Genomic DNA, 13,212 nt, shown 5'->3' on the forward strand with positions numbered 1-13,212 from the left:
AATGTACATTGCTAACAGAAATCGATTGGTTGAGATCATCCACTGCGACACTCTCAAAGCTTCTCAACATGGGGGATTTGGTTCTTCTTTGTGATGTACCAAACCACTGACACGTCTGTCTGGATCGCAATGGTCCCAGAAAGGAGACAGTCTTGAAAGGCCTGCAATGCTAGGAGGACAGCTCTCATTTCTAGGACACTGATGTGAGTACTGGCTTCTTCGGGGGACCATGTGCCTTGGACTGTCTTTCCCAAGAAGTGCCCCCCCCCCCCAAAATCTGAGAAGCTTCTGTGGTAACTATGGCCTTGGGCTGAGGAAAGGTGAAGAGGTGACTTTGCATTAGCTGATCAGAGCGAATCCACCAAAGGAGGTAATTTTTTTCAAGACTGAGTTGTCTTGATTTGGGTCGATAAGGGTTGATGTAGAATGAACTATTAAGTAGCTAGGGTCCACTTAAGAATTATCATGTGTTATCTTGCTAATGGAACTAAAACTATCACAGCAGTTACTGAACCAAAGCCTGAAGAATCAATAAAACCGAGAGAGGAATTTTAAATGATCTTTCTGACCCAGAATCGTATGGTTTGTACCCTTGGTAAGGGAAGGGAAGCTGTCAAGGATACTGTGTTGAACAAAGCTCTGATAAACTCCAATATCTGAGTTGGTTCTAGTTGAGATTTGTTGTGATTGATAGCAATTCCCAGATGAGAGCATAACTGGAGTACATAATCTTCTGCTTTGGTCAGGTGATGCCTGGTCAGAGTAGTTATGAGCCAGTCATCCAAGTATGAAAACACCCAGAATCCTTGCAGTCTCAAGTGAGCTGCCACTACTGCCATGCATTCAGTGAACACCCAGGGGGCTGTGGTTAAGGACAAAGGGCAGAGCTATGAATTTGTGGTAAGAACAAAGAGCAGAGCTCTGAATTGGTAACAGCTGGCTCACAGCCAGAGGTGCAGGTATCTTCTGGATCGTCTGTTCATTTTTATATGACAGTACACATCCTGAAGATCTGTTCAGCACATTCAGTAGTCCTTGTGCAAGAAAGGCAGAATGGACTGAACCATGACCATCTGGAACTTCATATACTGAACCAATTTGTTCAGACTGCTGAGATCTAAAATTGGTTTCCAATCTCCTGTCTGTTTTTTTTGGCACTAAAATAATCTAGAGTATAGCAGCTTTTTTTATTTCTAGAACTGCTGCTTTCCTCTGACTCAGTGGAACATCGGGACATTTGTTCCCTGTTAAGGGGGGGGGGGGTAAAAGGGAAAATGGTATTATATAACTTCTGGATATAACTTTCTGCACCCATGTATCATTTGTAATCTCTAATCAAGCTCACCAGTCAGCATCCAAAGGTAGACAATCGGGCCTCCTTTCAGGAGTGCTGGTAGGGTCTGTCAAAGCAAGTTTCCCTGGACCCCCTGGTTCTGTGAGCCTCCTCTGCCTTGTGGATGGCATCTTCAATTAGTTCCCCCAGGGGCAGAGGGGAGAGGGACTCTATCTCCATGTGGACCATGGAAATAACCCTGGGACTTTCTAAACCACATTTTTCAAACACCGCATTGATTCCTAGAAAAAGTTCTTTGAGGAGTCGAAAAACATGCCCACGGCAGACAGGGTCTTATCATCCTGCTCTCACCTGGATAGTGCGTCTAACCTTGGGGCCTAAAGAACTTCCATCAAAGAGAGCACTGACTAAGGAAGAAGGGGCTACTCAAAATCACACAGGCACATCCAGGCATGCCTCCTAATGGAAATGCCTGAACCCACCGCCCTTGAGTTGCCTTCAGCTGAATGTGAAATGAGCCTCATGGACAAATTTGAAATGAACTAAGGTAGCCAAATGAGAAGCAATAGAGCTCTCTGTCTCAGAAGTAATGGTTCCGGAGAGGGGATTTGGTGAGTTCTTTAATCAAATCCGTCTGAAGTCTGGTGACGTATGCCAAATAGTTCAGCGACCGAAGTGCAAAGGTCTCTGAAATGTATACATGCCTCCTGAATCTGTCCAGCACCCTAGATGATAAACAACTTTGTTCTGCAAGTTCCTTTTTTGTGGCCACTGCTACGACTATGGTATCAACTGGTACTCCCTTGCTCCAAAAATCCCTGTCCTTGGGTGGTGCCAAAATCCTGTCTGGTCTCTTGGTGATCAGCTTAACAGAGTCAGGTTCCTTCCACTGTTGTCGAGAGATCAAATCAGTGAGCTCATTGGTGGGTGGAGTCACCCAGGAGATAGATTGTCAAACCCAAAGGCTTCCAGGAATACTAATTCCTCTTGGGAAGGGTTATCGGCTAACCAGCCATCCCTTTGCTTCAGGATCTCTAACATGTCTCCAAATAAGACATTGTTAGGTGGTGATCTTGGGGACCCTCCCCCCTCATCGAAATCAGTATCTTCCATGGCAGACTCTTGAAGAGAGCCTAAGCATCTCCTTTTGCACTTTCTCTTCCTAGGGACTTCTTTGTTTGGTGCTCTGGAGAAGTATCAGAAGAAATCAATACAATGTGAGGGGTATCCTGGATACTTTGAGATGGCTGTCCCTGTGGAGTAGGAAGTTGATGCTCTTGAAGCAAAGACAACTGGATCTGGGAAGTGGAGCCGAAGTAAGTGGGTGCATCCTTTCTCTTGGGGCAGAGAAAACTCTCTCCATTACCTCCAAAGCAGAATGCCTTGGTGAGAAGGAAACCAATGTCGCCTTCATGATGCATGAAGAAAATGCAGCATGAAAGGAAAACCCAGCCTGTGCAGGAAGAAGACCTTTTACTATTAAAAGCAAGAAGACAGTGATTACCTCTATATTTTATTAAAGCTCCAGTCCAGTAGTTGATCCAGAATGCAGTCCCACAGCACAGGTAAAATAAACACACACACTTTGATCCAATAAAATCTGGTTAGCAGCAAACACAAAGCATAGAATGCAAACTTCCCTAGCGCCTCAGCTCTTCAGCCTTTACAGATACAGTTTGCAGGGAGGAAAGTTTGCATTCTATGCTTTGTATTTGCTGCTAACCAGATTTTATTGGATCCAAGTGTGTGTTTATTTTACCTGTGCTGTGGGACTGCATTCAGAATCAACTACTGGACTGGAATTTTAATAAAATATAAAGGTAATCATTCTTGCTTTCTGTGGTGGTGAACTGTTCAATTTCCATTTTGTGGTGAAGTACCTTTTACTATTAGTTTTTCCCTTTGTGGTTGGAGAGCCCTAGTGCCAAAACAGGCATAAGTTTCACAATCTGTGTCAAGATGCGCAGTGCCCAAAGAGCAGACAAAAAGAATGAGGATCTTGGGGCAGGATTTTGTGCCCATATTCAGTACACCTCTTAAACCCTTGACCGTCAAACATTTTGAACACAAAACTAATGGTACAGCCAACAGTACCAATAACACAGTAATGGTACTAGGTAACAAAAAATAAAGAGAACGACACATCAAAATTAGAACAATCTTCCTATCTACAAAGGAGCAGTTATAGGGAAGAGAAAACGTCTACAGCTGAAGACAACTATACTTGTATCTAATCATAAACTACTCAATTTTTCTTTTACTATAGCCTAGAAGAAGAAAAAGAAAAAAAAAAAAAAGAATCTGGAGAAACAAGCCTCTTGGTAGGAAAGGAGATTGTAGGAGAAAATTGATCAAACAGCAAAGGATATACTTTCCTTAGCAGAACCCTTGTAGAAAAATATCTGATGCTTCAGATGTCAAACAAAATCTGATGTTGTAGTGAAGGGAATTACGGGTAGGACAGGAGTCAGAGCCCTGGATCAGTGAAGCTTCAGAGATGGTGCAGCGGTCGGATCCAATCGGATCTGACAACCCATGTGTTGAATCGGAAAAAGATAGAAATTGGATCCTTACCTTTCCAATGATGCATCTGAAAATGGGACTTTGCTGAGAAAGAAAAAATAGAGAGAATGAGTGACTCACGGTTACAATAAGAAACACACCACCGTTAAGAAGCAAGCCTGGATGATCATAACAAATTAGTTGAGAGAGAGAAAGACAGACAGAAAATTATGGCTCTGCAGCCAGTGAAGAGAAGCAATACAGTGCAGAAAACCTACACTGAGATTAGCACAAAAAAGACAGCATGAATATCACAAATGAACTACATCCACTCAGACCCAGCAGATGTGCCAGAACCCACTTCTGCAAAATAGATAATCTCACTGAGTTCTTAAGCTCTCTCCAATGAACGCAAAACTCATCAATGAGAGAGTATACTGTATGTAGCACTAAACATCTATGACTTTTTTCAAGTGATGATGATGACTCCTGGTGAGTGGAATCATGGAAGCACGTAGCAATACTTAACTAAATAAACTGTGTTCCTGGGCTTGCACTGAAAAACTGGCCTCAACTCAGCTGTGCAATTGATTTAATGAAGTAAAATAAAATAAGTATGGGCACTGGGCACTGACAGGTGCTTAGCATCCAATGACTAACACACTTCACAGAAAGAATGTATACACTGATATGAACAGTAACAGCATGTCAACTGTAACCTGAAGATGACAACAAAAGTCCATGTCAAATTTATGGCAATCTGACACTACTCTCTCAAATGAGAACTGTCATTCAATACCCCCTGCAGTTAACTGCCTCAATGATTGCAAAGTCCTAATCACAGACAAAGTTTTTTTAGTTTGTGGTGTGGTACTGGAGTGCTTCATTCAGCATTAAAGATACTTCTAAGGTTCCCATATACCACAGGGAATCAGAAAGTACTCGGGTGTAAACTCTCACTCCTTGCTCTTTTACCAGGACAGTCTCCATGTTCCCTCTTATTAAAAAAAAAAAAAAAAAATTCATCCGAAGCAGTGCAATTTACTGAAGGGGAAAAGTCAGGGGTAAATGGAGCAATTCCAAGACATAGCTTTTTACTATCATACCCAGGACCCATACACCCTGATTACACCTCTCCAACCTGGGGGCTGTTTTAAACTTTTCATGATCACCGTGGAGTAAAACATGACTGTAGCTGGGTCTTTTTTGTCAGAACCCTTTTATGGTACACTACTGTAGGATTCAGCGGGAGTGGGTTCAGATGCATAGCTGATAATCCTTGGCTTTTAGAAGGCTTCATCTCCCAGAATGCTGGGGTGAATGCTGATAAAAAGGTTGGGGCATATAGATCCCTCCACCAGTGAAGAATCGGTCTCTTCCTTTGGAGGTAGTTCAATATCTCCAGCCGCAGTTATTATTAAACAGGACTTCACTGAAAAACAGACTGCCCAGAAAGGACGTGCCATATCAAAGATGCAGCAGACTGCATATAGCCTCAGTTTTGAAGTGTGCAAGATTATGTCTGATGGCATTTGTCCAAAATATGGGAGGAAAGTACAGGTGTGTACACTTATCATAAATGTAGATTTTCGAGTGTATTCACTGTTGCAGTCATCACCTGTGGGTTATCCCTGCTGTGGTAGCCCTCAGTTGGCCCGAATACCTTTTTGTGCGCCGGTTGCGTCACCTTTAGTCTGACATCAGGTCTTCAGTGCTACAAAGCAAGGCAGCCAACGTCATTACATCAGTTTTTCTTGCCCTAACTTGTCAGAAGCACAAAGGGAAAAAGGAAAGGTGGTCATGGTGGCTAAAAGTCACCTTGAGAAGTTTATGTCCCCCCTAGGGAAAGATGTTAAATGGGGGATGGAGGGAGGGAAACCAAGACTGCAACAGTGAATACACTCGAACATCTACATTTATGGTAAGTGTACACACACAACTGTACTATGTTCTTCGTGTTTCACTGTTGCAGTCATCACCTGCAGGAGGATTCCCAAAGCTGAGGAAAGGGGTGGAAGGATAGGTTGAGTTCTAGGTATGGGTTAAGAGTCCCTGCAGAATTGCAGAGGCAAAGCCTGCCCTAGACTTAGAAAAGAGAGGTAGGTGGTAATGCTTTCTAAAGATATGGACAGAGGTCCAGGTGGCTGCTTCCAAGATGTCCCTGGTGGGTACTCCTCTGAGAAAGGCAGTGGAAGTTGAGGCTGAACTAGTGAAATGGGAACAGACAGACTTAGGGGAGGGTTTCCCATACGGTCTGTAGCAGAAAGGGATATAGTGTGAAATCCGTTTGGAAATGGACTTCCCCCTCTGCCCCTGGGGCAAAGCTTACAAGTAGTTGGTCTGTTTTTCTGAATGGCTTAGTGCGGTCCAAATAGTATCCGAGTTGGCTGTGCTCGTCTAGTGAGTGTAGAATCCTTTCCTCCTTGTTTCGGGGGTTGGAAAAGAAGGTGGGAAGGTGTATGGCCTTGGTTAAGGGTCACATCAGACACCACCTTGGCCATAAAGGAGGGGTTAGTCCTCAGGAAGGCTCTGTCTGCATGGAAAATTATGAAGGGCTCGACAGCCATGAGAGCTTGAAGTTCTAAAACCCTTCTGGCTGAGGTGATAGCTAGTAGGAAGGCAGTCTTCCATGAACGGTATTTCAATTCTGTAGAAGCGGCAGGTTCGAAAGGAGGTAAGGTTAGTTTTTCTAGCACATAATGCAGGTCCCAGGGTGGCGTGGGAGGCCTTCTGGGAGGTCTGATATTAGAAGCCCCTCTGAGGAATAGCTTAATCAAAGGATGAGAGAAGAGGGGTGGGTCTGAATCATAATGGGCAGAAATGGCAGAGGCATGAATTTTATTAGAGGAGAAAGAGAGGCCACTATTGAGCAACTCTGCTAGGTAAGCCAGGATGAGAGTGATGGAAGTTTGGGAGGTACTTCCACCTTTGGATTGTTTCCAGCAGCAGAATCTTTTCCACTTTCCTGTGTCTGTGTATGATTTTCTTGTGCTGGGCCTTCTGGCCTCTGTGATGATGTCTAGGACCGGTTTGCTTAACAGGGACTCCTTGTTAGCTTTTAGTGTATAAGCCATGCTGAAAGGTTGAGAGTCTGTAGGTCTGGGTGCAGTACCTTCCCCCTCTCCTGAGTCAAGGTCAGGCTGTGTAATAGGGGGTACCAATGCTGTCTGGGCCAATCTGGAGCACTGAGGATGACCTTTGGTCTCTCCTCTCTTATTTTGATCAGAACCTTGGGAATAAGGGGCAGAGGAGGGTACGTGAACACAAAGAGGGAGTTCCAGGGGAAGGTCAAGGCATCCACCTTCCACGCTAGGAGGTGATACTCCCTGGTACAGAACTTTTGCAGCTCTTAGTTGAGGTGCGAGGCAAAGAGATCCACTTCTGGAGTCCCCCACTCCTGACTGATTTGCAGAAAGATTTTCCTGTGGCACTGCCATTCGTGGGGGTCCAGTAAGTTTCTGCTTAGGTGGTCTGCCAGTGTGTTTTTGACCCCTGGTAGGTATTGGGCAATTAGGAGTAGCCCCATGGAGGTGGCTGTAAGCCAGAAACTCATGGTTAACCTGCAGAGGGGGTAAGATTGGGCACCCCTGCTTATTGATATACCACATCACTGTGGTGTTGTCTGTTTTTATAAGGAGACCCCCTGGCCTGAGATGGGGTTGGAAGGAAGTCAGAGCTTTTTGCACTGCCATCATTTCTTTCTGGTTGATGTGCAAGTGAAGTTGCTGGGCATTACAAAAGCTTTGGGTGAACCTGCCTGCTAGGTGAGAGCCCCAAGCAATGTCTGAGGCATCGGTGGTGATGGTCTGGCTGGAAAGGCGGAGGATGAAGGGAAGACTTTTGTTCATGGCACAGGCCTCTGCCCACCAGAGAAATTCAGTCCTTATACACGGGATCAAATGGAGGGTGGTCTCTAGGGACTGTGCTGACACCAAAGGTTCTTTAAGTACCACTGAAGTTTTCTCATGTGAAGCCTGGTGAGAGGGATAAGAAGGATGTGAGATGCCATGTATCCCAGGGCTTGCAGGAACTTCCTCGCAGTGAGGTGGCTTCTGGAAGCCAGCTGGGTGAAGTAGAGAGGCAGGAAGCTCTGCTTTTCTGGGGATAAGAAGGCCATTTGGGATGCTGTGTCTAGCACAGCTCCCAGGAAAATAATTTTCCTGGTGGGGTTTTGTTTTGCCTAGGGAAATCAGGAGTGATCTGACAAACAGAAGGTCCTGGAGCAACTTTTCTTTGCACTCTGCCTGAATGAGGCAGTCGTCCAAAAAAGGATAAATCTGTATACTTCTCTGTCTGCAGAATGCTATAGGCGGGGCCATGCATTTGTTGAATACTCTGGGAACAGTAGATAAGCCAAAAGGCAGCACAGAGAACTGAAAGTGTTGAGAGCCTGCTATGAAGCAAAGGAATTTTCTGCACGATTCACTGATGGGGATGTGGAGGTGGTCATCTTTTAGGTCTAGTGTAACTAGCCAGACATTTTTTGTTAGCATATTGCCAAAGTAGTTAGGAAATCCTTCTATGTGGCCCATCTAATTACTAAGGGGTTAGCATCTAGAAATAAAGAGGTTATAGTGCCCCTCTACTCGTCACTCATCAGACCCATCATAGAGTACAATGCCCCATTTGGGATGTACCTCACAAGACACTTCCAACAGCTGGAAAGACCACAAAAGCACCTCACCAAGAGGATTACTGGCCTCAAGCATATGTACTATGCAGCCCAACTGAAAAAACTCCGGTTGTACTCAGTGGCATATCGCTTATTCAGAGGTGATCTCTGCCTCACTGACAAAGGCATGTCCAACTCAGAATTGATGGACATGCTCCACCTAAAGAAATCCAAGTCACTGCGGGCCACGCGCTCTAGTGAGCTAAACCTCACCACAACAATAAATAGAACATGAGGAAGACCTTACAAAGCTTTGAAGATGCTAAGGAAGACAGATTATCCCCCATATGACAATTAGAAATATCCGCAAGCTGAACTTAGACGTAGAAAAACTGGCACCTTGTTGAAATATTCTCGATAAAAATTCCAACACAGCAGAAACTGGAGATGTGAAAGGATCTAATGCATGCTGAGAGGCCCATATAGAAAAACATTTCCATTTGCTGGAGTACACTTTTCTGGTGGTAGACTTATGAGCTGCACTACAGTTCTTCTGACGGAGGATAATCCTGGAGTCCTGACTATCATGGGAACTGGAGCAGCCAAGCAGTGAGCTTTAGACTGTCCAGGTCTGGATGGGGAATCCCTGAGGGATGAGATATGAGATCCGGAACTGGATCCAACGTCCATGGTGGAGCCACCAGTGAGACCTCAGAGTGGGAAACCAGACATGGCGAGGTCAGAATGGGGCAATGAGGATAACTAAGCTCCCCAGCCTGCAAGCTTTTTGAAGAAATTTTGATATTAAGGGAAGAGGAGGATAAGCATACAGAAGACTAGGGGGCCAAGCATGAATCAGAGCGTCTCTGGGGGCTTCCCCCTACAGAGCAAAGAGCTCGCTGAATTTCACGTTGGAAGGAGAGTTGAGTAGATCGCAGTGAGTAGATCATCCATAGTCACAGTGGCCGTGGGAAATGGTGGGAGAAAGGGACGTCTCCGAGCCGAAGAATGAATCCACCACTGAAGGGAGTCCCTGCACACTCGAGAGATTCAGACAGGGTGAGTCAATGGAAGATCTAACAAAGACCACTGTAATGAAAGGGTCCACTGAAGGATCTAAATGTGAAGATGCACCAAGGGCAAGAGATTGATCATGGCCGCCATGGACCCCAACACCCTTAATACAATTTTCGCTGTTAGAGACAGAGTTTGAAGAATGCACAGGACATGTAGCTTCAGACTGCGTATTCTGTCTAGAATAAAAAACACTCTGGTTTGAATTGTCTCTAATCATGCCCCAATTAAGTCTAAAGTTTGGACAGGGGTCAGAGACGATTTGTTGAGATTGATGGTAATGTCCAACCTCTGAGCTAGAAGAAGAAAAGAATCCCTCGCTTGACAAAGTTGATACCTGGACAAGGCAGTGAGGAGCCAATTGTCCAGGAAGGGAAATACCTGAATGCCCTGGAGTCTCAGGTGAGCTGCTACTACTGACATCACTTTGGTAAACACCCTGGGGACTGTGGTGAGACCAAAGGGGAGAACTCTAAACTGATAATGACTGGCTCCTAGCCGGAAGCAGAGAAACCTCAGAGAGCGTCTGTCCATCTTGATATGATAGTACGCATCCTGGAGGTCGATCGAACACATTCATTTGTTCTCCTGCAGGAAGGGCAGGATAGATTGAAGGGTGACCATTTGGAATTTCACCTTGGCCACAGACAGGTTCAAGGTGGACAGATCCAAAATGGGTCTTAAGTCCCCCATTTTCTTTGGCACCAAAAAGAACCTGGAATAAATATCTGATCTGGAGTGGTTTAGGGAGACAGGTTGCATGACTTGCTTTCTTAGCAGCTTTGTGATTTCCAGTGCTGCATCCTCCCTGCGCATGGGTGGAACATCCGGGAGGTGTTTGGGTGGTGGAGGTGGCTCGAGGAAGGAGACTGAATAGCCTCTGGATATAATTCTTAACACCCAACAATCTCTTGTGATGGACTCCCACTCTGTTAGGTGCAACGAAAGATGGCCCCCGACTGCCACCAGAGACAAGCAGTCGGGCAACCCTTGAAGGTTGCCCGACTGCCACCCCCCCCTGCTCCTTGGGGGAAGGTGAGCCCTGAGTGTTTCGGGAAAATTCTGAGATTTCTGAAACATCTTCTTGGTCCCTCGCTGATTCCTACAGAAGGATCGTTGAGGGGCACAGAGAGGCGGATCCTGAAGGCAGACAAAGTCTTCCCGTCGTCCTTACTCTGAGCTACAGTCTCACGTACTGACTTCCCCAACAGGGAAATACCGTCGTATGGGGCACTGGTTAAGTGTCATCTTCAAAAGTTTCAAAAACTGACAAGAGCCAGAGCCAGGCGTGTCATCTGATGGCAACGCCTGTACCAGCTGCCATAGCAGTTCCTTCTGTTGCATGGGAGAGGTAGCGCATAGAGGTGTTCGCAACTGATTTTAGAGTGGCCATACAAGTGGAGAAAATTTCTCCTCCGCCTACATGGACTCCGGCGTCGACTCAGTGATCTCCTTAACTAGGTCTTGCTGCAGCCGAATCACATGTGCCATGTAATTCCACACCCGAACAGAGAAGGTTGCTGAGGCGTACACTCACTTCCCGAAAATAGTCCATCATCCTTGGCTCTCGGTCAGGAGGAAGGACCGTAGAGCTCTCCTGAGAGAGCTCCTTCCTAGTGGCCGCTGCCACCACCATGGCATCAATGGGGGATCCCTTGTTCCAATATAATCTATCTGAGGGGGGGTTTTAAGACCTTATCCGGATGTTTGGGAATGGGCTCCACCATGTCTGGTTCCTTCCATGCCTGAGATTTAATGAGATCCACTACAGGATCTGTGGGAGAGGCCACCCAGGAAGTAGATGGTCCTGTGCCAAATGCCTCGAGGAACACCAATTCATCCAAGGCAGGTTTTTGGGCAGGCACCCCCCCCCCCTCGCTGGTGAAGGAGTTCCATGATGTCTCCAAAGGAGACATCCTTGAGGGGTGACCAGGGAGAACCTTCCCCATCCTCCATATTGGTGTCTTCAGTGACAGACTCCGGGGAGTCTAAGTGCTTACTTTTGCATGTGCATTTGCGAGGGATCCTCAGTGGGCATCTCTTGGGAGGACTCGCCAACGACTTGCTGCTCCCAAGCAGAAGCTTCCTGAGGTAAAGTGGCAGCAGGCTGTCCCTGAGATGGCAGGATGGCCGGAACCGCACCAGAAATGGAGGGAGTCAAGGTGTAGTCTGAAAACGAGATGGTCAAGGGTCTCGGGAAATCAAGAGAACCCTCTCCACCACATCTAAAGCTGATGGGGAATGGACATCCTGAGAAAGGAGCCGTCACCCTCTGACCTGACAGGAGAGTCACAGCCAAACCTCCAGGCACTGAGATACCAAGAGGAAGGCTGCGCTCTGACACACATGGAGCCGACATCAACCCCTCGGATCGGACAAAGAGGCTACGGCTCCGAGAGCTTGTCGGTCAGAGCCAGTCAGATCCGACCTGCTCATGGTCATAGTTGGCGTCGAGGTACAAGGTACCATCAGCGCCAGCCCCTCGACACAGCTAGTCCTCTGATCCAAGGGCTCTGAAACCAAAGGTTGGATCAGAGGAGGAGTAATCTGGGTGAAAAACAGCTGTGTGCTTCCCGCTCCAGAGAGAGAGGGGGCAGGTAAGACTCCCACCTGTATCTGGATGTGGATGAACTTCTACATATTCCTATCCATCTCCACTTTGCTAAGGCTCCTGGTGGAGCTGGAGGAAGAGGCGACTGACACCAGCCTGGAGGGGCAGTGAGGAGAAACTTGAGCCGGCGACTGGATCCGGAGCTCCTCCAGCTCCAGGGAAAACTGAGGAGAATGGAGCCGGGGAGACTCCGGTCTCAGAGCCGACCTAACTTTAGGTGGTGGGCTGGCCGAAGCCACGCGATCTGGGGATTGCTTCCTTGGCCTATCCTTTCTAGAAGTTTTGGCCCCATCCCCGGGCCCCTTGGAGTGAGCTTGAGTCCCAGAGACCGGGGAGGAGGCAGGGGCAGAAGACGGGGGCACAGGGACATGAGTCCCTGAAGAGGGAAGAAGGGCCTTAAGAATTAGTTTGTCCCTTCTATCTTTAAGTGCCCAGGGATTAAACCAGGCACAGATGAACAGGAGGTCTGGAGATGGGCTGCCCCAAGACACACTACGCACAGAGTGTGGCCATGAGCTGGGGAGAGTTTATGGTCACACTCTGTATACTTTCTGAAGCCGGACTTTGGAGCATCAGACATGTCCCAACCTCAGGCCCAGCACACTTACAATCACACAGCCACACATGCAAGAAAAGGGAGAGAGAGAGAGAGAGTGTTTTTTTTTTTTTTACCGACGGAAACATGGAGGGGAGGTAGAAAGTAGAGAAGGAATGTAGAGAGAGAAAAGGGAAAGATTTACACCAAAAAACAGCACTTACCACAAACTTTTTATGCAGACAGCTTAGATGCGGACATGTAGGCGGCAATCGAGATCTGAAGAGAGGAAGGAGACAGGAGCATTATGGGTAAGGGGAGGAGCTTTCAGCTTGGATCAGATGCTGGATATGCGGCAGAGTCGGACCTGATACAGATCAGGGAACCCACAGGTTGAAGACCAAATGGATGTGTCATACCACAGTGATAAAACCAACAGGCAACAGTTCTGTGCCTCATTTTTTTCTGATGGCAGCCAACACAAACTGTATCAAAACTGACTGCCAACTGTGTTTCAATGATGGCCGGAGAAAAGGAAGAACGTGGCAGCCATCAAACCCACTTGGAGTAAAACTACTCTGAGA

At 46.7% G+C, this 13,212-nt stretch overlaps 1 protein-coding gene across 1 annotated transcript in view; it reads right to left on the bottom strand.

Annotated features, from left to right (window-relative positions):
* The window catches only part of STX18 (syntaxin 18), a 1,377,880-nt gene that overhangs the window by 495,179 nt on the left and 869,489 nt on the right, over positions 1-13,212 (bottom strand). The window lies entirely within an intron of this gene.

This window comes from Protopterus annectens, chromosome 2.part1, assembly GCF_019279795.1.
Source record: "Protopterus annectens isolate FY-2018-M chromosome 2.part1, PAN1.0, whole genome shotgun sequence".
Lineage (NCBI taxonomy): Eukaryota > Metazoa > Chordata > Ceratodontiformes > Protopteridae > Protopterus > Protopterus annectens.